Raw genomic sequence first — 26,488 nt, forward strand, 5'->3', positions numbered from 1 at the left:
GGGGTGTGGCGCGATATTGGGGAAGGGATGAGATTTTATATTTCTTCATAAGCATTAATCTTATTTTGTCAATTAGGAACATTCAGCACCCACCCGCTATCAAGGCAGCTGCCTATCATGTCATGCCCTACCTGCACAGGTGTGCTGGCTACTCAAATGATCCAATTAAGGAGGCCATTTAGTCAGCAGCAGCAGAAGTCCTGTGCCTGGACGCTCCAACAGGGGCCAGACACAAGCAGAAGCAGAAGCAGCAGAAGCACCACCTTTTGTTTTTTGGCTGCAGCAGCAGCAAGGCCCACAGGGCTGGCTAGCTGGCTAGCCAGCAAGCAGGTAGCAATGAAAGTAGGAATCTTTCTTTTTAACCCTGTAAGGGGGTGGTGCACTGTACCCGAAGATACTGCCATATCGGGTCAATGCATAGGGCGACGGAAGCAAGCTTCGAAATCGGCCCCCGTTCTCAAAAATCCATTTAATATATGGTCCCCAGATAGGGGACGTATCAGATATTAAACTGATAAGAACAGATACTACACTTGATCTTAGCCAAAAGGCCGAGAAGCGATAACCGTGAAAGGGGCGGGCCCAACAAGGTCCCCTTCATGGGCACTATCACTGCTTGCTGTCAGGGAGGCTGCCAGACAATTTTCCATGCACACTCTGGGCTGGGGGGCAGTCAACCACCAGTACACACAGCAGAACCTAAACCCATACCATTATTGCTAAGCAGCAAGACAGGGGCCCATTGCACTCCCACGGGGCCTTTTTAAATGCAATCCATAACCCGGATTTGCCAGGAACCCTTCTTACTCCTCCTACTTGCATGTGACACTGGGCTTAGGATCTGCATAGGAAACACACACACAAGCACACACCTACCTTTGTTGCCTGCAGATGCCTCCTTGGCTGTCCCCAAACGGTATCAAACCAACACCCACGGGAAGCTGTAAGCATAGAGGACATGCCTGCACCCCATTGGACTTACCTGTGTGGGTTAAATCCGGGTTATTTGACAACCTATGGCGGTGATGGTTCTGCTCAGGCAGAGCAGTGCTGATGCTCCTCATAAAGCTGTCGCTGCTGTGAAGGTTCTAGGTGACATCACAAATCCCTTTGGTTACATACACAACAAAGCTGGGTTGTTGTTGTTTACACTCTGCAAGGCCTGTGGAAGTGAGTGACATCATAGCACTGTAGTTCTGAGGGTTCAAGATGGATGCAACAATCTCCTGTTGCTTCTATGAAGGCCGTAATAGACGACATCACCAAACAGCTCCATAGTCACATACACAGCAAAGGAGAGATGTTGTTTACACCTAGTGATGTCAGTGGTATTGAGTGACATCACAGCACAGTGCTAAGGCTCCTGGGCCTGGACACAGCAGCGGCTGCAATATCTCAACGGAGAATACGTTTATATCTATGTGTGTGTGTGCGCATATATATATATATATATATATATATATATATATATATATATATATATATTCTCCGCCGAAATCACTTTTAAACCCATTTCCACCTTTTTTTCCCTTCTCTTCCTCTTACTTTTTTTTCACGTTTTTTTACGTTTTTCTCCTTTTCGCCTCTTTTCTGGGCGTATTATTCTTCTTTTTCTTCTTTTTTTTTCGTCTAATGCATACCCCATCAGTGCAGCAATGCTTATTCAATACCGCCAGCAGATGGAGACACTGGGGGATAATTTTCTAAGGATTTATACTGATTTTTCCTGTCTGAATTTGTCGCACAGAAAGTTGCAGGCCAAATATGTGTGACATTTCTGCGACTTTAGCTTCTAGAGCATTTTTACAACATTATACATAGGTGCTGAATACATAAAAAGCGACTGTTCAGCGACAGACAAGTCGCATCGGCTGAAAGTAGGCCAGAATGTCAGTCCATGTTGGAGCAGGTTTAGATACAGTCTAAAGCATAGATCTCAAAGTCTGTGCACAGAATTTAGCAAGGGCCTCGCACCTTCTGATGCATCAGGTAGGTGCACAATAGCATAGCCTAACCCTCTGTACTTTGGTCTATATTGATGCGGGACATAGACAGCCAGCTGATGACCAATCCATTAGTGCAATGGATGGCTGGAAGCATTTGTCTTTGCCTTTGCAATACCACAGAAGCAATGCATGGTCAATGTACAGCAATGACACACCTGTGTGAACAGCCAGGAGACCCCCCCCCATGTTATGTTACATAGTTACATAGTTAGTACGGTCGAAAAAAGACATATGTCCATCACGTTCAACCAGGGAATTAAGGGGTAGGGGTGTGGCGCGATATTGGGGAAGGGATGAGATTTTATATTTCTTCATAAGCATTAATCTTATTTTGTCAATTAGGAACATTCAGCACCCACCCGCTATCAAGGCAGCTGCCTATCATGTCATGCCCTACCTGCACAGGTGTGCTGGCTACTCAAATGATCCAATTAAGGAGGCCATTTAGTCAGCAGCAGCAGAAGTCCTGTGCCTGGACGCTCCAACAGGGGCCAGACACAAGCAGAAGCAGAAGCAGCAGAAGCAGCAGCAGCACCACCTTTTGTTTTTTGGCTGCAGCAGCAGCAAGGCCCACAGGGCTGGCTAGCTGGCTAGCCAGCAAGCAGGTAGCAATGAAAGTAGGAATCTTTCTTTTTAACCCTGTAAGGGGGTGGTGCACTGTACCCGAAGATACTGCCATATCGGGTCAATGCATAGGGCGACGGAAGCAAGCTTCGAAATCGGCCCCCGTTCTCAAAAATCCATTTAATATATGGTCCCCAGATAGGGGACGTATCAGATATTAAACTGATAAGAACAGATACTACACTTGATCTTAGCCAAAAGGCCGAGAAGCGATAACCGTGAAAGGGGCGGGCCCAACAAGGTCCCCTTCATGGGCACTATCACTGCTTGCTGTCAGGGAGGCTGCCAGACAATTTTCCATGCACACTCTGGGCTGGGGGGCAGTCAACCACCAGTACACACAGCAGAACCTAAACCCATACCATTATTGCTAAGCAGCAAGACAGGGGCCCATTGCACTCCCACGGGGCCTTTTTAAATGCAATCCATAACCCGGATTTGCCAGGAACCCTTCTTACTCCTCCTACTTGCATGTGACACTGGGCTTAGGATCTGCATAGGAAACACACACACAAGCACACACCTACCTTTGTTGCCTGCAGATGCCTCCTTGGCTGTCCCCAAACGGTATCAAACCAACACCCACGGGAAGCTGTAAGCATAGAGGACATGCCTGCACCCCATTGGACTTACCTGTGTGGGTTAAATCCGGGTTATTTGACAACCTATGGCGGTGATGGTTCTGCTCAGGCAGAGCAGTGCTGATGCTCCTCATAAAGCTGTCGCTGCTGTGAAGGTTCTAGGTGACATCACAAATCCCTTTGGTTACATACACAACAAAGCTGGGTTGTTGTTGTTTACACTCTGCAAGGCCTGTGGAAGTGAGTGACATCATAGCACTGTAGTTCTGAGGGTTCAAGATGGATGCAACAATCTCCTGTTGCTTCTATGAAGGCCGTAATAGACGACATCACCAAACAGCTCCATAGTCACATACACAGCAAAGGAGAGATGTTGTTTACACCTAGTGATGTCAGTGGTATTGAGTGACATCACAGCACAGTGCTAAGGCTCCTGGGCCTGGACACAGCAGCGGCTGCAATATCTCAACGGAGAATACGTTTATATCTATGTGTGTGTGTGCGCATATATATATATATATATATATATATATATATATATATATATATTTCTCCGCCGAAATCACTTTTAAACCCATTTCCACCTTTTTTTCCCTTCTCTTCCTCTTACTTTTTTTTCACGTTTTTTTACGTTTTTCTCCTTTTCGCCTCTTTTCTGGGCGTATTATTCTTCTTTTTCTTCTTTTTTTTCGTCTAATGCATACCCCATCAGTGCAGCAATGCTTATTCAATACCGCCAGCAGATGGAGACACTGGGGGATAATTTTCTAAGGATTTATACTGATTTTTCCTGTCTGAATTTGTCGCACAGAAAGTTGCAGGCCAAATATGTGTGACATTTCTGCGACTTTAGCTTCTAGAGCATTTTTACAACATTATACATAGGTGCTGAATACATAAAAAGCGACTGTTCAGCGACAGACAAGTCGCATCGGCTGAAAGTAGGCCAGAATGTCAGTCCATGTTGGAGCAGGTTTAGATACAGTCTAAAGCATAAATCTCAAAGTCTGTGCACAGAATTTAGCAAGGGCCTCGCACCTTCTGATGCATCAGGTAGGTGCACAATAGCATAGCCTAACCCTCTGTACTTTGGTCTATATTGATGCGGGACATAGACAGCCAGCTGATGACCAATCCATTAGTGCAATGGATAGCTGGAAGCATTTGTCTTTGCCTTTGCAATACCACAGAAGCAATGCATGGTCAATGTACAGCAATGACACACCTGTGTGAACAGCCAGGAGACCCCCCCCCATGTTATGTTACATAGTTACATAGTTAGTACGGTCGAAAAAAGACATATGTCCATCACGTTCAACCAGGGAATTAAGGGGTAGGGGTGTGGCGCGATATTGGGGAAGGGATGAGATTTTATATTTCTTCATAAGCATTAATCTTATTTTGTCAATTAGGAACATTCAGCACCCACCCGCTATCAAGGCAGCTGCCTATCATGTCATGCCCTACCTGCACAGGTGTGCTGGCTACTCAAATGATCCAATTAAGGAGGCCATTTAGTCAGCAGCAGCAGAAGTCCTGTGCCTGGACGCTCCAACAGGGGCCAGACACAAGCAGAAGCAGAAGCAGCAGAAGCAGCAGCAGCACCACCTTTTGTTTTTTGGCTGCAGCAGCAGCAAGGCCCACAGGGCTGGCTAGCTGGCTAGCCAGCAAGCAGGTAGCAATGAAAGTAGGAATCTTTCTTTTTAACCCTGTAAGGGGGTGGTGCACTGTACCCGAAGATACTGCCATATCGGGTCAATGCATAGGGCGACGGAAGCAAGCTTCGAAATCGGCCCCCGTTCTCAAAAATCCATTTAATATATGGTCCCCAGATAGGGGACATATCAGATATTAAACTGATAAGAACAGATACTACACTTGATCTTAGCCAAAAGGCCGAGAAGCGATAACCGTGAAAGGGGCGGGCCCAACAAGGTCCCCTTCATGGGCACTATCACTGCTTGCTGTCAGGGAGGCTGCCAGACAATTTTCCATGCACACTCTGGGCTGGGGGGCAGTCAACCACCAGTACACACAGCAGAACCTAAACCCATACCATTATTGCTAAGCAGCAAGACAGGGGCCCATTGCACTCCCACGGGGCCTTTTTAAATGCAATCCATAACCCGGATTTGCCAGGAACCCTTCTTACTCCTCCTACTTGCATGTGACACTGGGCTTAGGATCTGCATAGGAAACACACACACAAGCACACACCTACCTTTGTTGCCTGCAGATGCCTCCTTGGCTGTCCCCAAACGGTATCAAACCAACACCCACGGGAAGCTGTAAGCATAGAGGACATGCCTGCACCCCATTGGACTTACCTGTGTGGGTTAAATCCGGGTTATTTGACAACCTATGGCGGTGATGGTTCTGCTCAGGCAGAGCAGTGCTGATGCTCCTCATAAAGCTGTCGCTGCTGTGAAGGTTCTAGGTGACATCACAAATCCCTTTGGTTACATACACAACAAAGCTGGGTTGTTGTTGTTTACACTCTGCAAGGCCTGTGGAAGTGAGTGACATCATAGCACTGTAGTTCTGAGGGTTCAAGATGGATGCAACAATCTCCTGTTGCTTCTATGAAGGCCGTAATAGACGACATCACCAAACAGCTCCATAGTCACATACACAGCAAAGGAGAGATGTTGTTTACACCTAGTGATGTCAGTGGTATTGAGTGACATCACAGCACAGTGCTAAGGCTCCTGGGCCTGGACACAGCAGCGGCTGCAATATCTCAACGGAGAATACGTTTATATCTATGTGTGTGTGTGCGCATATATATATATATATATATATATATATATATATATATATATATATATTTCTCCGCCGAAATCACTTTTAAACCCATTTCCACCTTTTTTTCCCTTCTCTTCCTCTTACTTTTTTTTCACGTTTTTTTACGTTTTTCTCCTTTTCGCCTCTTTTCTGGGCGTATTATTCTTCTTTTTCTTCTTTTTTTTCGTCTAATGCATACCCCATCAGTGCAGCAATGCTTATTCAATACCGCCAGCAGATGGAGACACTGGGGGATAATTTTCTAAGGATTTATACTGATTTTTCCTGTCTGAATTTGTCGCACAGAAAGTTGCAGGCCAAATATGTGTGACATTTCTGCGACTTTAGCTTCTAGAGCATTTTTACAACATTATACATAGGTGCTGAATACATAAAAAGCGACTGTTCAGCGACAGACAAGTCGCATCGGCTGAAAGTAGGCCAGAATGTCAGTCCATGTTGGAGCAGGTTTAGATACAGTCTAAAGCATAGATCTCAAAGTCTGTGCACAGAATTTAGCAAGGGCCTCGCACCTTCTGATGCATCAGGTAGGTGCACAATAGCATAGCCTAACCCTCTGTACTTTGGTCTATATTGATGCGGGACATAGACAGCCAGCTGATGACCAATCCATTAGTGCAATGGATGGCTGGAAGCATTTGTCTTTGCCTTTGCAATACCACAGAAGCAATGCATGGTCAATGTACAGCAATGACACACCTGTGTGAACAGCCAGGAGACCCCCCCCCATGTTATGTTACATAGTTACATAGTTAGTACGGTCGAAAAAAGACATATGTCCATCACGTTCAACCAGGGAATTAAGGGGTAGGGGTGTGGCGCGATATTGGGGAAGGGATGAGATTTTATATTTCTTCATAAGCATTAATCTTATTTTGTCAATTAGGAACATTCAGCACCCACCCGCTATCAAGGCAGCTGCCTATCATGTCATGCCCTACCTGCACAGGTGTGCTGGCTACTCAAATGATCCAATTAAGGAGGCCATTTAGTCAGCAGCAGCAGAAGTCCTGTGCCTGGACGCTCCAACAGGGGCCAGACACAAGCAGAAGCAGAAGCAGCAGAAGCAGCAGCAGCACCACCTTTTGTTTTTTGGCTGCAGCAGCAGCAAGGCCCACAGGGCTGGCTAGCTGGCTAGCCAGCAAGCAGGTAGCAATGAAAGTAGGAATCTTTCTTTTTAACCCTGTAAGGGGGTGGTGCACTGTACCCGAAGATACTGCCATATCGGGTCAATGCATAGGGCGACGGAAGCAAGCTTCGAAATCGGCCCCCGTTCTCAAAAATCCATTTAATATATGGTCCCCAGATAGGGGACGTATCAGATATTAAACTGATAAGAACAGATACTACACTTGATCTTAGCCAAAAGGCCGAGAAGCGATAACCGTGAAAGGGGCGGGCCCAACAAGGTCCCCTTCATGGGCACTATCACTGCTTGCTGTCAGGGAGGCTGCCAGACAATTTTCCATGCACACTCTGGGCTGGGGGGCAGTCAACCACCAGTACACACAGCAGAACCTAAACCCATACCATTATTGCTAAGCAGCAAGACAGGGGCCCATTGCACTCCCACGGGGCCTTTTTAAATGCAATCCATAACCCGGATTTGCCAGGAACCCTTCTTACTCCTCCTACTTGCATGTGACACTGGGCTTAGGATCTGCATAGGAAACACACACACAAGCACACACCTACCTTTGTTGCCTGCAGATGCCTCCTTGGCTGTCCCCAAACGGTATCAAACCAACACCCACGGGAAGCTGTAAGCATAGAGGACATGCCTGCACCCCATTGGACTTACCTGTGTGGGTTAAATCCGGGTTATTTGACAACCTATGGCGGTGATGGTTCTGCTCAGGCAGAGCAGTGCTGATGCTCCTCATAAAGCTGTCGCTGCTGTGAAGGTTCTAGGTGACATCACAAATCCCTTTGGTTACATACACAACAAAGCTGGGTTGTTGTTGTTTACACTCTGCAAGGCCTGTGGAAGTGAGTGACATCATAGCACTGTAGTTCTGAGGGTTCAAGATGGATGCAACAATCTCCTGTTGCTTCTATGAAGGCCGTAATAGACGACATCACCAAACAGCTCCATAGTCACATACACAGCAAAGGAGAGATGTTGTTTACACCTAGTGATGTCAGTGGTATTGAGTGACATCACAGCACAGTGCTAAGGCTCCTGGGCCTGGACACAGCAGCGGCTGCAATATCTCAACGGAGAATACGTTTATATCTATGTGTGTGTGTGCGCACATATATATATATATATATATATATATATATATATATATATATATATTTCTCCGCCGAAATCACTTTTAAACCCATTTCCACCTTTTTTTCCCTTCTCTTCCTCTTACTTTTTTTTCACGTTTTTTTACGTTTTTCTCCTTTTCGCCTCTTTTCTGGGCGTATTATTCTTCTTTTTCTTCTTTTTTTTCGTCTAATGCATACCCCATCAGTGCAGCAATGCTTATTCAATACCGCCAGCAGATGGAGACACTGGGGGATAATTTTCTAAGGATTTATACTGATTTTTCCTGTCTGAATTTGTCGCACAGAAAGTTGCAGGCCAAATATGTGTGACATTTCTGCGACTTTAGCTTCTAGAGCATTTTTACAACATTATACATAGGTGCTGAATACATAAAAAGCGACTGTTCAGCGACAGACAAGTCGCATCGGCTGAAAGTAGGCCAGAATGTCAGTCCATGTTGGAGCAGGTTTAGATACAGTCTAAAGCATAGATCTCAAAGTCTGTGCACAGAATTTAGCAAGGGCCTCGCACCTTCTGATGCATCAGGTAGGTGCACAATAGCATAGCCTAACCCTCTGTACTTTGGTCTATATTGATGCGGGACATAGACAGCCAGCTGATGACCAATCCATTAGTGCAATGGATGGCTGGAAGCATTTGTCTTTGCCTTTGCAATACCACAGAAGCAATGCATGGTCAATGTACAGCAATGACACACCTGTGTGAACAGCCAGGAGACCCCCCCCCATGTTATGTTACATAGTTACATAGTTAGTACGGTCGAAAAAAGACATATGTCCATCACGTTCAACCAGGGAATTAAGGGGTAGGGGTGTGGCGCGATATTGGGGAAGGGATGAGATTTTATATTTCTTCATAAGCATTAATCTTATTTTGTCAATTAGGAACATTCAGCACCCACCCGCTATCAAGGCAGCTGCCTATCATGTCATGCCCTACCTGCACAGGTGTGCTGGCTACTCAAATGATCCAATTAAGGAGGCCATTTAGTCAGCAGCAGCAGAAGTCCTGTGCCTGGACGCTCCAACAGGGGCCAGACACAAGCAGAAGCAGAAGCAGCAGAAGCAGCAGCAGCACCACCTTTTGTTTTTTGGCTGCAGCAGCAGCAAGGCCCACAGGGCTGGCTAGCTGGCTAGCCAGCAAGCAGGTAGCAATGAAAGTAGGAATCTTTCTTTTTAACCCTGTAAGGGGGTGGTGCACTGTACCCGAAGATACTGCCATATCGGGTCAATGCATAGGGCGACGGAAGCAAGCTTCGAAATCGGCCCCCGTTCTCAAAAATCCATTTAATATATGGTCCCCAGATAGGGGACGTATCAGATATTAAACTGATAAGAACAGATACTACACTTGATCTTAGCCAAAAGGCCGAGAAGCGATAACCGTGAAAGGGGCGGGCCCAACAAGGTCCCCTTCATGGGCACTATCACTGCTTGCTGTCAGGGAGGCTGCCAGACAATTTTCCATGCACACTCTGGGCTGGGGGGCAGTCAACCACCAGTACACACAGCAGAACCTAAACCCATACCATTATTGCTAAGCAGCAAGACAGGGGCCCATTGCACTCCCACGGGGCCTTTTTAAATGCAATCCATAACCCGGATTTGCCAGGAACCCTTCTTACTCCTCCTACTTGCATGTGACACTGGGCTTAGGATCTGCATAGGAAACACACACACAAGCACACACCTACCTTTGTTGCCTGCAGATGCCTCCTTGGCTGTCCCCAAACGGTATCAAACCAACACCCACGGGAAGCTGTAAGCATAGAGGACATGCCTGCACCCCATTGGACTTACCTGTGTGGGTTAAATCCGGGTTATTTGACAACCTATGGCGGTGATGGTTCTGCTCAGGCAGAGCAGTGCTGATGCTCCTCATAAAGCTGTCGCTGCTGTGAAGGTTCTAGGTGACATCACAAATCCCTTTGGTTACATACACAACAAAGCTGGGTTGTTGTTGTTTACACTCTGCAAGGCCTGTGGAAGTGAGTGACATCATAGCACTGTAGTTCTGAGGGTTCAAGATGGATGCAACAATCTCCTGTTGCTTCTATGAAGGCCGTAATAGACGACATCACCAAACAGCTCCATAGTCACATACACAGCAAAGGAGAGATGTTGTTTACACCTAGTGATGTCAGTGGTATTGAGTGACATCACAGCACAGTGCTAAGGCTCCTGGGCCTGGACACAGCAGCGGCTGCAATATCTCAACGGAGAATACGTTTATATCTATGTGTGTGTGTGCGCATATATATATATATATATATATATATATATATATATATATATATATATTTCTCCGCCGAAATCACTTTTAAACCCATTTCCACCTTTTTTTCCCTTCTCTTCCTCTTACTTTTTTTTCACGTTTTTTTACGTTTTTCTCCTTTTCGCCTCTTTTCTGGGCGTATTATTCTTCTTTTTCTTCTTTTTTTTCGTCTAATGCATACCCCATCAGTGCAGCAATGCTTATTCAATACCGCCAGCAGATGGAGACACTGGGGGATAATTTTCTAAGGATTTATACTGATTTTTCCTGTCTGAATTTGTCGCACAGAAAGTTGCAGGCCAAATATGTGTGACATTTCTGCGACTTTAGCTTCTAGAGCATTTTTACAACATTATACATAGGTGCTGAATACATAAAAAGCGACTGTTCAGCGACAGACAAGTCGCATCGGCTGAAAGTAGGCCAGAATGTCAGTCCATGTTGGAGCAGGTTTAGATACAGTCTAAAGCATAGATCTCAAAGTCTGTGCACAGAATTTAGCAAGGGCCTCGCACCTTCTGATGCATCAGGTAGGTGCACAATAGCATAGCCTAACCCTCTGTACTTTGGTCTATATTGATGCGGGACATAGACAGCCAGCTGATGACCAATCCATTAGTGCAATGGATGGCTGGAAGCATTTGTCTTTGCCTTTGCAATACCACAGAAGCAATGCATGGTCAATGTACAGCAATGACACACCTGTGTGAACAGCCAGGAGACCCCCCCCCCATGTTATGTTACATAGTTACATAGTTAGTACGGTCGAAAAAAGACATATGTCCATCACGTTCAACCAGGGAATTAAGGGGTAGGGGTGTGGCGCGATATTGGGGAAGGGATGAGATTTTATATTTCTTCATAAGCATTAATCTTATTTTGTCAATTAGGAACATTCAGCACCCACCCGCTATCAAGGCAGCTGCCTATCATGTCATGCCCTACCTGCACAGGTGTGCTGGCTACTCAAATGATCCAATTAAGGAGGCCATTTAGTCAGCAGCAGCAGAAGTCCTGTGCCTGGACGCTCCAACAGGGGCCAGACACAAGCAGAAGCAGAAGCAGCAGAAGCAGCAGCAGCACCACCTTTTGTTTTTTGGCTGCAGCAGCAGCAAGGCCCACAGGGCTGGCTAGCTGGCTAGCCAGCAAGCAGGTAGCAATGAAAGTAGGAATCTTTCTTTTTAACCCTGTAAGGGGGTGGTGCACTGTACCCGAAGATACTGCCATATCGGGTCAATGCATAGGGCGACGGAAGCAAGCTTCGAAATCGGCCCCCGTTCTCAAAAATCCATTTAATATATGGTCCCCAGATAGGGGACGTATCAGATATTAAACTGATAAGAACAGATACTACACTTGATCTTAGCCAAAAGGCCGAGAAGCGATAACCGTGAAAGGGGCGGGCCCAACAAGGTCCCCTTCATGGGCACTATCACTGCTTGCTGTCAGGGAGGCTGCCAGACAATTTTCCATGCACACTCTGGGCTGGGGGGCAGTCAACCACCAGTACACACAGCAGAACCTAAACCCATACCATTATTGCTAAGCAGCAAGACAGGGGCCCATTGCACTCCCACGGGGCCTTTTTAAATGCAATCCATAACCCGGATTTGCCAGGAACCCTTCTTACTCCTCCTACTTGCATGTGACACTGGGCTTAGGATCTGCATAGGAAACACACACACAAGCACACACCTACCTTTGTTGCCTGCAGATGCCTCCTTGGCTGTCCCCAAACGGTATCAAACCAACACCCACGGGAAGCTGTAAGCATAGAGGACATGCCTGCACCCCATTGGACTTACCTGTGTGGGTTAAATCCGGGTTATTTGACAACCTATGGCGGTGATGGTTCTGCTCAGGCAGAGCAGTGCTGATGCTCCTCATAAAGCTGTCGCTGCTGTGAAGGTTCTAGGTGACATCACAAATCCCTTTGGTTACATACACAACAAAGCTGGGTTGTTGTTGTTTACACTCTGCAAGGCCTGTGGAAGTGAGTGACATCATAGCACTGTAGTTCTGAGGGTTCAAGATGGATGCAACAATCTCCTGTTGCTTCTATGAAGGCCGTAATAGACGACATCACCAAACAGCTCCATAGTCACATACACAGCAAAGGAGAGATGTTGTTTACACCTAGTGATGTCAGTGGTATTGAGTGACATCACAGCACAGTGCTAAGGCTCCTGGGCCTGGACACAGCAGCGGCTGCAATATCTCAACGGAGAATACGTTTATATCTATGTGTGTGTGTGCGCATATATAATATATATATATATATATATATATATATATATATATATATATATTTCTCCGCCGAAATCACTTTTAAACCCATTTCCACCTTTTTTTCCCTTCTCTTCCTCTTACTTTTTTTTCACGTTTTTTTACGTTTTTCTCCTTTTCGCCTCTTTTCTGGGCGTATTATTCTTCTTTTTCTTCTTTTTTTTCGTCTAATGCATACCCCATCAGTGCAGCAATGCTTATTCAATACCGCCAGCAGATGGAGACACTGGGGGATAATTTTCTAAGGATTTATACTGATTTTTCCTGTCTGAATTTGTCGCACAGAAAGTTGCAGGCCAAATATGTGTGACATTTCTGCGACTTTAGCTTCTAGAGCATTTTTACAACATTATACATAGGTGCTGAATACATAAAAAGCGACTGTTCAGCGACAGACAAGTCGCATCGGCTGAAAGTAGGCCAGAATGTCAGTCCATGTTGGAGCAGGTTTAGATACAGTCTAAAGCATAGATCTCAAAGTCTGTGCACAGAATTTAGCAAGGGCCTCGCACCTTCTGATGCATCAGGTAGGTGCACAATAGCATAGCCTAACCCTCTGTACTTTGGTCTATATTGATGCGGGACATAGACAGCCAGCTGATGACCAATCCATTAGTGCAATGGATGGCTGGAAGCATTTGTCTTTGCCTTTGCAATACCACAGAAGCAATGCATGGTCAATGTACAGCAATGACACACCTGTGTGAACAGCCAGGAGACCCCCCCCCCCATGTTATGTTACATAGTTACATAGTTAGTACGGTCGAAAAAAGACATATGTCCATCACGTTCAACCAGGGAATTAAGGGGTAGGGGTGTGGCGCGATATTGGGGAAGGGATGAGATTTTATATTTCTTCATAAGCATTAATCTTATTTTGTCAATTAGGAACATTCAGCACCCACCCGCTATCAAGGCAGCTGCCTATCATGTCATGCCCTACCTGCACAGGTGTGCTGGCTACTCAAATGATCCAATTAAGGAGGCCATTTAGTCAGCAGCAGCAGAAGTCCTGTGCCTGGACGCTCCAACAGGGGCCAGACACAAGCAGAAGCAGAAGCAGCAGAAGCAGCAGCAGCACCACCTTTTGTTTTTTGGCTGCAGCAGCAGCAAGGCCCACAGGGCTGGCTAGCTGGCTAGCCAGCAAGCAGGTAGCAATGAAAGTAGGAATCTTTCTTTTTAACCCTGTAAGGGGGTGGTGCACTGTACCCGAAGATACTGCCATATCGGGTCAATGCATAGGGCGACGGAAGCAAGCTTCGAAATCGGCCCCCGTTCTCAAAAATCCATTTAATATATGGTCCCCAGATAGGGGACGTATCAGATATTAAACTGATAAGAACAGATACTACACTTGATCTTAGCCAAAAGGCCGAGAAGCGATAACCGTGAAAGGGGCGGGCCCAACAAGGTCCCCTTCATGGGCACTATCACTGCTTGCTGTCAGGGAGGCTGCCAGACAATTTTCCATGCACACTCTGGGCTGGGGGGCAGTCAACCACCAGTACACATAGCAGAACCTAAACCCATACCATTATTGCTAAGCAGCAAGACAGGGGCCCATTGCACTCCCACGGGGCCTTTTTAAATGCAATCCATAACCCGGATTTGCCAGGAACCCTTCTTACTCCTCCTACTTGCATGTGACACTGGGCTTAGGATCTGCATAGGAAACACACACACAAGCACACACCTACCTTTGTTGCCTGCAGATGCCTCCTTGGCTGTCCCCAAACGGTATCAAACCAACACCCACGGGAAGCTGTAAGCATAGAGGACATGCCTGCACCCCATTGGACTTACCTGTGTGGGTTAAATCCGGGTTATTTGACAACCTATGGCGGTGATGGTTCTGCTCAGGCAGAGCAGTGCTGATGCTCCTCATAAAGCTGTCGCTGCTGTGAAGGTTCTAGGTGACATCACAAATCCCTTTGGTTACATACACAACAAAGCTGGGTTGTTGTTGTTTACACTCTGCAAGGCCTGTGGAAGTGAGTGACATCATAGCACTGTAGTTCTGAGGGTTCAAGATGGATGCAACAATCTCCTGTTGCTTCTATGAAGGCCGTAATAGACGACATCACCAAACAGCTCCATAGTCACATACACAGCAAAGGAGAGATGTTGTTTACACCTAGTGATGTCAGTGGTATTGAGTGACATCACAGCACAGTGCTAAGGCTCCTGGGCCTGGACACAGCAGCGGCTGCAATATCTCAACGGAGAATACGTTTATATCTATGTGTGTGTGTGCGCATATATATATATATATATATATATATATATATATATATATATATTTCTCCGCCGAAATCACTTTTAAACCCATTTCCACCTTTTTTTCCCTTCTCTTCCTCTTACTTTTTTTTCACGTTTTTTTACGTTTTTCTCCTTTTCGCCTCTTTTCTGGGCGTATTATTCTTCTTTTTCTTCTTTTTTTTCGTCTAATGCATACCCCATCAGTGCAGCAATGCTTATTCAATACCGCCAGCAGATGGAGACACTGGGGGATAATTTTCTAAGGATTTATACTGATTTTTCCTGTCTGAATTTGTCGCACAGAAAGTTGCAGGCCAAATATGTGTGACATTTCTGCGACTTTAGCTTCTAGAGCATTTTTACAACATTATACATAGGTGCTGAATACATAAAAAGCGACTGTTCAGCGACAGACAAGTCGCATCGGCTGAAAGTAGGCCAGAATGTCAGTCCATGTTGGAGCAGGTTTAGATACAGTCTAAAGCATAGATCTCAAAGTCTGTGCACAGAATTTAGCAAGGGCCTCGCACCTTCTGATGCATCAGGTAGGTGCACTATAGCATAGCCTAACCCTCTGTACTTTGGTCTATATTGATGCGGGACATAGACAGCCAGCTGATGACCAATCCATTAGTGCAATGGATGGCTGGAAGCATTTGTCTTTGCCTTTGCAATACCACAGAAGCAATGCATGGTCAATGTACAGCAATGACACACCTGTGTGAACAGCCAGGAGACCCCCCCCCATGTTATGTTACATAGTTACATAGTTAGTACGGTCGAAAAAAGACATATGTCCATCACGTTCAACCAGGGAATTAAGGGGTAGGGGTGTGGCGCGATATTGGGGAAGGGATGAGATTTTATATTTCTTCATAAGCATTAATCTTATTTTGTCAATTAGGAACATTCAGCACCCACCCGCTATCAAGGCAGCTGCCTATCATGTCATGCCCTACCTGCACAGGTGTGCTGGCTACTCAAATGATCCAATTAAGGAGGCCATTTAGTCAGCAGCAGCAGAAGTCCTGTGCCTGGACGCTCCAACAGGGGCCAGACACAAGCAGAAGCAGAAGCAGCAGAAGCAGCACCACCTTTTGTTTTTTGGCTGCAGCAGCAGCAAGGCCCACAGGGCTGGCTAGCTGGCTAGCCAGCAAGCAGGTAGCAATGAAAGTAGGAATCTTTCTTTTTAACCCTGTAAGGGGGTGGTGCACTGTACCCGAAGATACTGCCATATCGGGTCAATGCATAGGGCGACGGAAGCAAGCTTCGAAATCGGCCCCCGTTCTCAAAAATCCATTTAATATATGGTCCCCAGATAGGGGACGTATCAGATATTAAACTGATAAGAACAGATACTACACTTGATCTTAGCCAAAAGGCCGAGAAGCGATAACCGTGAAAGGGGCGGGCCCAACAAGGTCCCCTTCATGGGCACTATCACTGCTTGCTGTCAGGGAGGCTGCCAGACAATTTTCCATGCACACTCTGGGCTGGGGGGCAGTCAACCACCAGTACACACAGCAGAACCTAAACCCATACCATTATTGCTAAGCAGCAAGACAGGGGCCCATTGCACTCCCACGGGGCCTTTTTAAATGCAATCCATAACCCGGATTTGCCAGGAACCCTTCTTACTCCTCCTACTTGCATGTGACACTGGGCTTAGGATCTGCATAGGAAACACACACACAAGCACACACCTACCTTTGTTGCCTGCAGATGCCTCCTTGGCTGTCCCCAAACGGTATCAAACCAACACCCACGGGAAGCTGTAAGCATAGAGGACATGCCTGCACCCCATTGGACTTACCTGTGTGGGTTAAATCCGGGTTATTTGACAACCTATGGCGGTGATGGTTCTGCTCAGGCAGAGCAGTGCTGATGCTCCTCATAAAGCTGTCGCTGCTGTGAAGGTTCTAGGTGACATCACAAATCCCTTTGGTTACATACACAACAAAGCTGGGTTGTTGTTGTTTACACTCTGCAAGGCCTGTGGAAGTGAGTGACATCATAGCACTGTAGTTCTGAGGGTTCAAGATGGATGCAACAATCTCCTGTTGCTTCTATGAAGGCCGTAATAGACGACATCACCAAACAGCTCCATAGTCACATACACAGCAAAGGAGAGATGTTGTTTACACCTAGTGATGTCAGTGGTATTGAGTGACATCACAGCACAGTGCTAAGGCTCCTGGGCCTGGACACAGCAGCGGCTGCAATATCTCAACGGAGAATACGTTTATATCTATGTGTGTGTGTGCGCATATATATATATATATATATATATATATATATATATATATATATATATATTTCTCCGCCGAAATCACTTTTAAACCCATTTCCACCTTTTTTTCCCTTCTCTTCCTCTTACTTTTTTTTCACGTTTTTTTACGTTTTTCTCCTTTTCGCCTCTTTTCTGGGCGTATTATTCTTCTTTTTCTTCTTTTTTTTCGTCTAATGCATACCCCATCAGTGCAGCAATGCTTATTCAATACCGCCAGCAGATGGAGACACTGGGGGATAATTTTCTAAGGATTTATACTGATTTTTCCTGTCTGAATTTGTCGCACAGAAAGTTGCAGGCCAAATATGTGTGACATTTCTGCGACTTTAGCTTCTAGAGCATTTTTACAACATTATACATAGGTGCTGAATACATAAAAAGCGACTGTTCAGCGACAGACAAGTCGCATCGGCTGAAAGTAGGCCAGAATGTCAGTCCATGTTGGAGCAGGTTTAGATACAGTCTAAAGCATAGATCTCAAAGTCTGTGCACAGAATTTAGCAAGGGCCTCGCACCTTCTGATGCATCAGGTAGGTGCACAATAGCATAGCCTAACCCTCTGTACTTTGGTCTATATTGATGCGGGACATAGACAGCCAGCTGATGACCAATCCATTAGTGCAATGGATGGCTGGAAGCATTTGTCTTTGCCTTTGCAATACCACAGAAGCAATGCATGGTCAATGTACAGCAATGACACACCTGTGTGAACAGCCAGGAGACCCCCCCCCATGTTATGTTACATAGTTACATAGTTAGTACGGTCGAAAAAAGACATATGTCCATCACGTTCAACCAGGGAATTAAGGGGTAGGGGTGTGGCGCGATATTGGGGAAGGGATGAGATTTTATATTTCTTCATAAGCATTAATCTTATTTTGTCAATTAGGAACATTCAGCACCCACCCGCTATCAAGGCAGCTGCCTATCATGTCATGCCCTACCTGCACAGGTGTGCTGGCTACTCAAATGATCCAATTAAGGAGGCCATTTAGTCAGCAGCAGCAGAAGTCCTGTGCCTGGATGCTCCAACAGGGGCCAGACACAAGCAGAAGCAGAAGCAGCAGAAGCAGCAGCAGCACCACCTTTTGTTTTTTGGCTGCAGCAGCAGCAAGGCCCACAGGGCTGGCTAGCTGGCTAGCCAGCAAGCAGGTAGCAATGAAAGTAGGAATCTTTCTTTTTAACCCTGTAAGGGGGTGGTGCACTGTACCCGAAGATACTGCCATATCGGGTCAATGCATAGGGCGACGGAAGCAAGCTTCGAAATCGGCCCCCGTTCTCAAAAATCCATTTAATATATGGTCCCCAGATAGGGGACGTATCAGATATTAAACTGATAAGAACAGATACTACACTTGATCTTAGCCAAAAGGCCGAGAAGCGATAACCGTGAAAGGGGCGGGCCCAACAAGGTCCCCTTCATGGGCACTATCACTGCTTGCTGTCAGGGAGGCTGCCAGACAATTTTCCATGCACACTCTGGGCTGGGGGGCAGTCAACCACCAGTACACACAGCAGAACCTAAACCCATACCATTATTGCTAAGCAGCAAGACAGGGGCCCATTGCACTCCCACGGGGCCTTTTTAAATGCAATCCATAACCCGGATTTGCCAGGAACCCTTCTTACTCCTCCTACTTGCATGTGACACTGGGCTTAGGATCTGCATAGGAAACACACACACAAGCACACACCTACCTTTGTTGCCTGCAGATGCCTCCTTGGCTGTCCCCAAACGGTATCAAACCAACACCCACGGGAAGCTGTAAGCATAGAGGACATGCCTGCACCCCATTGGACTTACCTGTGTGGGTTAAATCCGGGTTATTTGACAACCTATGGCGGTGATGGTTCTGCTCAGGCAGAGCAGTGCTGATGCTCCTCATAAAGCTGTCGCTGCTGTGAAGGTTCTAGGTGACATCACAAATCCCTTTGGTTACATACACAACAAAGCTGGGTTGTTGTTGTTTACACTCTGCAAGGCCTGTGGAAGTGAGTGACATCATAGCACTGTAGTTCTGAGGGTTCAAGATGGATGCAACAATCTCCTGTTGCTTCTATGAAGGCCGTAATAGACGACATCACCAAACAGCTCCATAGTCACATACACAGCAAAGGAGAGATGTTGTTTACACCTAGTGATGTCAGTGGTATTGAGTGACATCACAGCACAGTGCTAAGGCTCCTGGGCCTGGACACAGCAGCGGCTGCAATATCTCAACGGAGAATACGTTTATATCTATGTGTGTGTGTGCGCATATATATATATATATATATATATATATATATATATATATATATATATATATTCTCCGCCGAAATCACTTTTAAACCCATTTCCACCTTTTTTTCCCTTCTCTTCCTCTTACTTTTTTTTCACGTTTTTTTACGTTTTTCTCCTTTTCGCCTCTTTTCTGGGCGTATTATTCTTCTTTTTCTTCTTTTTTTTCGTCTAATGCATACCCCATCAGTGCAGCAATGCTTATTCAATACCGCCAGCAGATGGAGACACTGGGGGATAATTTTCTAAGGATTTATACTGATTTTTCCTGTCTGAATTTGTCGCACAGAAAGTTGCAGGCCAAATATGTGTGACATTTCTGCGACTTTAGCTTCTAGAGCATTTTTACAACATTATACATAGGTGCTGAATACATAAAAAGCGACTGTTCAGCGACAGACAAGTCGCATCGGCTGAAAGTAGGCCAGAATGTCAGTCCATGTTGGAGCAGGTTTAGATACAGTCTAAAGCATAGATCTCAAAGTCTGTGCACAGAATTTAGCAAGGGCCTCGCACCTTCTGATGCATCAGGTAGGTGCACAATAGCATAGCCTAACCCTCTGTACTTTGGTCTATATTGATGCGGGACATAGACAGCCAGCTGATGACCAATCCATTAGTGCAATGGATGGCTGGAAGCATTTGTCTTTGCCTTTGCAATACCACAGAAGCAATGCATGGTCAATGTACAGCAATGACACACCTGTGTGAACAGCCAGGAGACCCCCCCCCCATGTTATGTTACATAGTTACATAGTTAGTACGGTCGAAAAAAGACATATGTCCATCACGTTCAACCAGGGAATTAAGGGGTAGGGGTGTGGCGCGATATTGGGGAAGGGATGAGATTTTATATTTCTTCATAAGCATTAATCTTATTTTGTCAATTAGGAACATTCAGCACCCACCCGCTATCAAGGCAGCTGCCTATCATGTCATGCCCTACCTGCACAGGTGTGCTGGCTACTCAAATGATCCAATTAAGGAGGCCATTTAGTCAGCAGCAGCAGAAGTCCTGTGCCTGGACGCTCCAACAGGGGCCAGACACAAGCAGAAGCAGAAGCAGCAGAAGCAGCAGCAGCACCACCTTTTGTTTTTTGGCTGCAGCAGCAGCAAGGCCCACAGGGCTGGCTAGCTGGCTAGCCAGCAAGCAGGTAGCAATGAAAGTAGGAATCTTTCTTTTTAACCCTGTAAGGGGGTGGTGCACTGTACCCGAAGATACTGCCATATCGGGTCAATGCATAGGGCGACGGAAGCAAGCTTCGAAATCGGCCCCCGTTCTCAAAAATCCATTTAATATATGGTCCCCAGATAGGGGACGTATCAGATATTAAACTGATAAGAACAGATACTACACTTGATCTTAGCCAAAAGGCCGAGAAGCGATAACCGTGAAAGGGGCGGGCCCAACAAGGTCCCCTTCATGGGCACTATCACTGCTTGCTGTCAGGGAGGCTGCCAGACAATTTTCCATGCACACTCTGGGCTGGGGGGCAGTCAACCACCAGTACACACAGCAGAACCTAAACCCATACCATTATTGCTAAGCAGCAAGACAGGGGCCCATTGCACTCCCACGGGGCCTTTTTAAATGCAATCCATAACCCGGATTTGCCAGGAACCCTTCTTACTCCTCCTACTTGCATGTGACACTGGGCTTAGGATCTGCATAGGAAACACACACACAAGCACACACCTACCTTTGTTGCCTGCAGATGCCTCCTTGGCTGTCCCCAAACGGTATCAAACCAACACCCACGGGAAGCTGTAAGCATAGAGGACATGCCTGCACCCCATTGGACTTACCTGTGTGGGTTAAATCCGGGTTATTTGACAACCTATGGCGGTGATGGTTCTGCTCAGGCAGAGCAGTGCTGATGCTCCTCATAAAGCTGTCGCTGCTGTGAAGGTTCTAGGTGACATCACAAATCCCTTTGGTTACATACACAACAAAGCTGGGTTGTTGTTGTTTACACTCTGCAAGGCCTGTGGAAGTGAGTGACATCATAGCACTGTAGTTCTGAGGGTTCAAGATGGATGCAACAATCTCCTGTTGCTTCTATGAAGGCCGTAATAGACGACATCACCAAACAGCTCCATAGTCACATACACAGCAAAGGAGAGATGTTGTTTACACCTAGTGATGTCAGTGGTATTGAGTGACATCACAGCACAGTGCTAAGGCTCCTGGGCCTGGACACAGCAGCGGCTGCAATATCTCAACGGAGAATACGTTTATATCTATGTGTGTGTGTGCGCATATATATATATATATATATATATATATATATATATATATATATATATATATATATATATATATATATATATATATATATATATATATATATATATATATATATATATATATATATATTTCTCCGCCGAAATCACTTTTAAACCCATTTCCACCTTTTTTTCCCTTCTCTTCCTCTTACTTTTTTTTCACGTTTTTTTACGTTTTTCTCCTTTTCACCTCTTTTCTGGGCGTATTATTCTTCTTTTTCTTCTTTTTTTTCGTCTAATGCATACCCCATCAGTGCAGCAATGCTTATTCAATACCGCCAGCAGATGGAGACACTGGGGGATAATTTTCTAAGGATTTATACTGATTTTTCCTGTCTGAATTTGTCGCACAGAAAGTTGCAGGCCAAATATGTGTGACATTTCTGCGACTTTAGCTTCTAGAGCATTTTTACAACATTATACATAGGTGCTGAATACATAAAAAGCGACTGTTCAGCGACAGACAAGTCGCATCGGCTGAAAGTAGGCCAGAATGTCAGTCCATGTTGGAGCAGGTTTAGATACAGTCTAAAGCATAGATCTCAAAGTCTGTGCACAGAATTTAGCAAGGGCCTCGCACCTTCTGATGCATCAGGTAGGTGCACAATAGCATAGCCTAACCCTCTGTACTTTGGTCTATATTGATGCGGGACATAGACAGCCAGCTGATGACCAATCCATTAGTGCAATGGATGGCTGGAAGCATTTGTCTTTGCCTTTGCAATACCACAGAAGCAATGCATGGTCAATGTACAGCAATGACACACCTGTGTGAACAGCCAGGAGACCCCCCCCCCATGTTATGTTACATAGTTACATAGTTAGTACGGTCGAAAAAAGACATATGTCCATCACGTTCAACCAGGGAATTAAGGGGTAGGGGTGTGGCGCGATATTGGGGAAGGGATGAGATTTTATATTTCTTCATAAGCATTAATCTTATTTTGTCAATTAGGAACATTCAGCACCCACCCGCTATCAAGGCAGCTGCCTATCATGTCATGCCCTACCTGCACAGGTGTGCTGGCTACTCAAATGATCCAATTAAGGAGGCCATTTAGTCAGCAGCAGCAGAAGTCCTGTGCCTGGACGCTCCAACAGGGGCCAGACACAAGCAGAAGCAGAAGCAGCAGAAGCAGCAGCAGCACCACCTTTTGTTTTTTGGCTGCAGCAGCAGCAAGGCCCACAGGGCTGGCTAGCTGGCTAGCCAGCAAGCAGGTAGCAATGAAAGTAGGAATCTTTCTTTTTAACCCTGTAAGGGGGTGGTGCACTGTACCCGAAAATACTGCCATATCGGGTCAATGCATAGGGCGACGGAAGCAAGCTTCGAAATCGGCCCCCGTTCTCAAAAATCCATTTAATATATGGTCCCCAGATAGGGGACGTATCAGATATTAAACTGATAAGAACAGATTTTTTTACATTTTTATTGAAAAAACTCAAAAACTTAAATACATCACAAAAAATGTTTACAATACATCAAATACTGTTTTCCATAAATGTAAATTCCACATAGCTAATGCTTTTTTCTGCCCATATCTCTTTTTATCAATTAAATAGTACAAGTAAACTTCACTGTATATCATCTTCAAACATTCTTTTTCACAAATAAAATCTCTTTTGAAGACAAGGATATTACGAACTTTCCATAATACATTTTTTGTACAGTTGATAAAAATCCACAAAATTTTCTCTTTTTCTTTCGTAACTCCATCACTTTTGCCATATAAAACAACTTCATGATTTAAAACTTTTAGACCTGTTAGGAATTTCAATAAAGAACCAATTAGTCTAAAAACCTTTTGTGCAAAATAACAATTCCAGAAAAGGTGCAAAACAGTTTCATCTATATTGCAATTATCCCGGGGACAGACACATACAGCATTTAGACCTCTTCTATATTGGAAAAATCTTACCGGAAGACACTCATGGATAATCATCCATGCTAAATCCTTGTGCTCATTAAAAAGATATGGCTCGTTTACCTTTTTCCATATTTGTACACACCTATTATAAGAAAAATTAGAGACCATACATATTTCTTCTTGCAAATTTAACTGTACTTCTATCTTGCGAGCATCCCTCAAGGTTAACAAGTCAAAGTCTTTAAGGTTATACATACGTATAATTTTTTCTAAGATGGCATAATGTTTAGGCGGAGTTAAAAGTACAGGAGAAGATAATGATAAAAACACCCATTCTCTTTTTCTAAAAATATGTCCCGCAGAGTACTTTAAAAAACAGGACCATACACTTTTCATAAAAAGTCCCCTAAAACACCAACTAAAAAACCTTAAGTATAAAAATTTTCTAATACAGGGAACCTGTTTTCCTCCATTTTTTTGTGACTTATACATAGTATCTCTTTTTAATTTTTCTGCTTTAGAACTCCATAGAAACTCAAAGAGAATCCTCTGAAGTTGCCTAGACATAAGTTCATTAGGAGGATAAATCATATTTAAATAGAGCATAATGGGTATTAGCATAGCCTTAATCACCAAAATTTTACCTTCTAAGGATAATTTCCTAAGGGACCAAAAGTCTACCTTTTTCTTTACCTTTTCTTTTACCATTAGCCAACTTTCCTCACCATTGTTATTTTTATCAAAGATGACTCCAAGGATTTTTATTTTTTCTGACTGTAATTTTAGGTTTGGTATTTGCACGTTTTCCCATTTACCTATATAAAAACAGTCACATTTAGATAAATTAAGTTTAAAAGCAGAAGCTTTACAAAAGAAATCAGTAACATCAACAACTCTTTGTAAAGAGAAGGCACTTTCACAAAAAACATTAATATCATCCATATAGCCACACACTTTAAGGGTGGCATTATTACCTCCAGGAACTGGCACTCCTTTTATTATTTTATCATTCCTTATTAAGTTTAACAGAGGTTCTATTGCACATATAAACAGTATAGGAGACAGAGGGCAGCCTTGCTTTACCCCTGATGATAAATTAATAAAATCTGTAAGGAAACCATTTATTAAAATCCTGCTAAAAGAACCTTTATATAAGAGAGCAATTTGCTTAATAAATATGTTAGGAAAACCCATGCGTTGTAAAACCATCCATAAAAAACAATGTGATACTCTATCGAACGCTTTATGAAAATCTAGAGATAGAATGGCTAGATTTTGATTCCGCTCTTGCTGATACCATATGACGTCCCTAATAGCATTTAAAGGTTCAGCTACACTCCTTCCTGGGACACCACATACCTGATCCACATGGATGACCTTGTACAAAAACGGCTTCATTCTGTTAACAAAAATTTTTGACATAATCTTATAATCAACATTAAGAAGCGTAATTGGTCTCCAATTTTCTAAGCTGTTCCTATCCCCCTTTTTGGGGATCAGAGACACTATACCACTCCTCCAAGATAAAGGTAGAACATCAGAATTAAAAGCCTCCTTAAAAATATTAAGCAAATCATCTTTAAAAATCTCCCAAAAGGTTTTATAAAACTCTACAGGAAGTCCATCAGAACCTGGTGTTTTACCTGTTGATAAACTTTTAGCAGCAATTTCTAATTCTTGGCATCTTACTTCTGTGCAAAGTGCATCTTGGTCCTCCTTACTTAAACCACAATCTAAAGTGCTTAGGAGAAAATTAGCAGCAGATATATCAATGGGTTTCTCATTAAACAGATCTTGATAAAAGGATTTAGCTTTGGATAACATTCCTACATTAGTAGTTTCATCCTCAATGTTAATCATTAACTTTTTTGTTTCCATTACCTTTTTAAAAAAGAATCTTGTACACTTTTCATCCTTCTCTTTACATTCAACTTTGGAGTTAAAAATTATTTCTTTCCCTTTGTTAGTTATAGCCTTCTGAATATCACTTTTAACACTTAAAATCAGATCGTCTACATATACACCCAGCTCTTTGAGTTGATAATAGGTTTGTAGTTTTGTGTTAAGATCTCTATACCATTTCAATTTCTCTTTTGTTTTTTTAACACCCATCTTAATAAAATACTCTTTAAATTTTACCTTGCAGAATTCCCACCATGCTAAAAGAGAATTAAAATTAGTCCTTGAGTTCTGCAATTTTTTAAAAAGATAGATAAAATTACATTTAATTTCTTCATCTTCAAGCAAAGAGACATTCAGACGCCAGACTCCTTTGGCTCTGCAAACCCCATCAAACTTACATGTAGCAGATAAAATCTTATGATCTGAAAAAAAGGTAGAAGTCAATTGCATATTCCCATAAAATGCAAATCCAGAAGCAAAAATATAATCAATCCTTGACATATAAAGGCTATTCCCCCAGGTATACCCAGGGTCATTAGGGAAAGAGGTTCTCCACAAATCTTTTAAATTAAAATCAACTATAAAATCCTTTAGTTGTTTTTCAGTCTTATCTTTCCTTTGTTCAGATCCTCCAGCCCGCTCCTCTCCTGCCATTATACAATTAAAATCACCAGCGATGATAAGCGGGGATGAACCCGGTAAATAAAACTGAATTTTCTCTAATAAATCAGATCTTTCATCCTTATCT

The 26,488-nt window shown here is 44.3% G+C and overlaps 11 non-coding genes across 11 annotated transcripts; all 11 read right to left on the reverse strand.

Moving 5' to 3' along the window:
* Window positions 1-372: 372 nt before the first annotated feature.
* Window positions 373-563, reverse strand: LOC130308640 (U2 spliceosomal RNA). The gene has a single exon (XR_008857590.1). It is a non-coding gene; the product is annotated as a U2 spliceosomal RNA (small nuclear RNA).
* A 2,090-nt stretch (window positions 564-2,653) lies between these two features.
* LOC130308602 (U2 spliceosomal RNA) lies at window positions 2,654-2,844 on the reverse strand. Its single transcript, XR_008857551.1, has one exon. It is a non-coding gene; the product is annotated as a U2 spliceosomal RNA (small nuclear RNA).
* Window positions 2,845-4,928: 2,084 nt separating this feature from the next.
* On the reverse strand, window positions 4,929-5,119 carry LOC130308601 (U2 spliceosomal RNA). The gene has a single exon (XR_008857550.1). It is a non-coding gene; the product is annotated as a U2 spliceosomal RNA (small nuclear RNA).
* Window positions 5,120-7,207: 2,088 nt separating this feature from the next.
* On the reverse strand, window positions 7,208-7,398 carry LOC130308603 (U2 spliceosomal RNA). Its single transcript, XR_008857552.1, has one exon. It is a non-coding gene; the product is annotated as a U2 spliceosomal RNA (small nuclear RNA).
* A 2,088-nt stretch (window positions 7,399-9,486) lies between these two features.
* LOC130308604 (U2 spliceosomal RNA) lies at window positions 9,487-9,677 on the reverse strand. Its single transcript, XR_008857553.1, has one exon. It is a non-coding gene; the product is annotated as a U2 spliceosomal RNA (small nuclear RNA).
* Window positions 9,678-11,766: 2,089 nt separating this feature from the next.
* On the reverse strand, window positions 11,767-11,957 carry LOC130308605 (U2 spliceosomal RNA). The gene has a single exon (XR_008857554.1). It is a non-coding gene; the product is annotated as a U2 spliceosomal RNA (small nuclear RNA).
* A 2,093-nt stretch (window positions 11,958-14,050) lies between these two features.
* LOC130308607 (U2 spliceosomal RNA) lies at window positions 14,051-14,241 on the reverse strand. The gene has a single exon (XR_008857555.1). It is a non-coding gene; the product is annotated as a U2 spliceosomal RNA (small nuclear RNA).
* Window positions 14,242-16,319: 2,078 nt separating this feature from the next.
* LOC130308608 (U2 spliceosomal RNA) lies at window positions 16,320-16,510 on the reverse strand. The gene has a single exon (XR_008857556.1). It is a non-coding gene; the product is annotated as a U2 spliceosomal RNA (small nuclear RNA).
* A 2,090-nt stretch (window positions 16,511-18,600) lies between these two features.
* LOC130308609 (U2 spliceosomal RNA) lies at window positions 18,601-18,791 on the reverse strand. The gene has a single exon (XR_008857557.1). It is a non-coding gene; the product is annotated as a U2 spliceosomal RNA (small nuclear RNA).
* A 2,092-nt stretch (window positions 18,792-20,883) lies between these two features.
* LOC130308610 (U2 spliceosomal RNA) lies at window positions 20,884-21,074 on the reverse strand. Its single transcript, XR_008857558.1, has one exon. It is a non-coding gene; the product is annotated as a U2 spliceosomal RNA (small nuclear RNA).
* Window positions 21,075-23,233: 2,159 nt separating this feature from the next.
* LOC130308639 (U2 spliceosomal RNA) lies at window positions 23,234-23,426 on the reverse strand. The gene has a single exon (XR_008857589.1). It is a non-coding gene; the product is annotated as a U2 spliceosomal RNA (small nuclear RNA).
* Between the last annotated feature and the right edge of the window lie 3,062 nt (window positions 23,427-26,488).

The sequence above is a fragment of the Hyla sarda genome, unplaced genomic scaffold, assembly GCF_029499605.1.
Source record: "Hyla sarda isolate aHylSar1 unplaced genomic scaffold, aHylSar1.hap1 scaffold_1486, whole genome shotgun sequence".
Taxonomy (NCBI): Eukaryota; Metazoa; Chordata; class Amphibia; order Anura; family Hylidae; genus Hyla; species Hyla sarda.